Source organism: Arachis ipaensis, chromosome B10, assembly GCF_000816755.2.
Source record: "Arachis ipaensis cultivar K30076 chromosome B10, Araip1.1, whole genome shotgun sequence".
Taxonomy (NCBI): Eukaryota; Viridiplantae; Streptophyta; class Magnoliopsida; order Fabales; family Fabaceae; genus Arachis; species Arachis ipaensis.
Window position 1 is genome coordinate 105384060 of NC_029794.2, and position 675 is coordinate 105384734.

Sequence of the window (675 nt, forward strand, 5' to 3'; positions counted from 1 at the left end):
TTGCCCAGTCCAGCTCTCTCCCGTTACGACACGGTTCACAATATCATCAGCCAAGGCAAAATCCCTGGGGTCAACAATCAGCTCAATCCCATCCTGCCCAAGAGCTTCCTCCGTAGTATAACCATACAGATTTTCGGCACTCCGGTTCCTGCAAAATCATTGCAAATCAAATCCAAGAGAGTGAAGAGGCGGAAAAAAATTCTAAATGTAGGTCCGTCACTCCCCACAATTTATGCAATCAACAGGACAAGACAGGACAGAACATATCAAAACCAACATGCACATCCATTTTTAGCTAAGGGCTTGTCATCTCCAAAATCCAAATCATATATACGGGTTGCGCTACGAAGATGAGCAGACGAGAGAGATGACAGAGGGAGAAGAAGAGACAATGGCAATCACTATTGAAAGAGGGGCAAAACCATATAAGAACAAATGGCTTACAATATTGAATCTGGGATCAAAATTAAAAGGGAAAAAAGTGTAAAAGTTATAAACATAGGGGTCAATTTCTAATTTTTAGTTTTTTCAAAAATAAAAAAAAAAGGGGCTTAATTTATATTACTTTTAGGTAGGTTAATGGTACTCCCACATAAAAATGGGAGTAAGGAATCTATGGCCGTGTTTAACAAATTTCTAATAGTAAAAGTAAAAATATTAGAAAATAAAAAAACT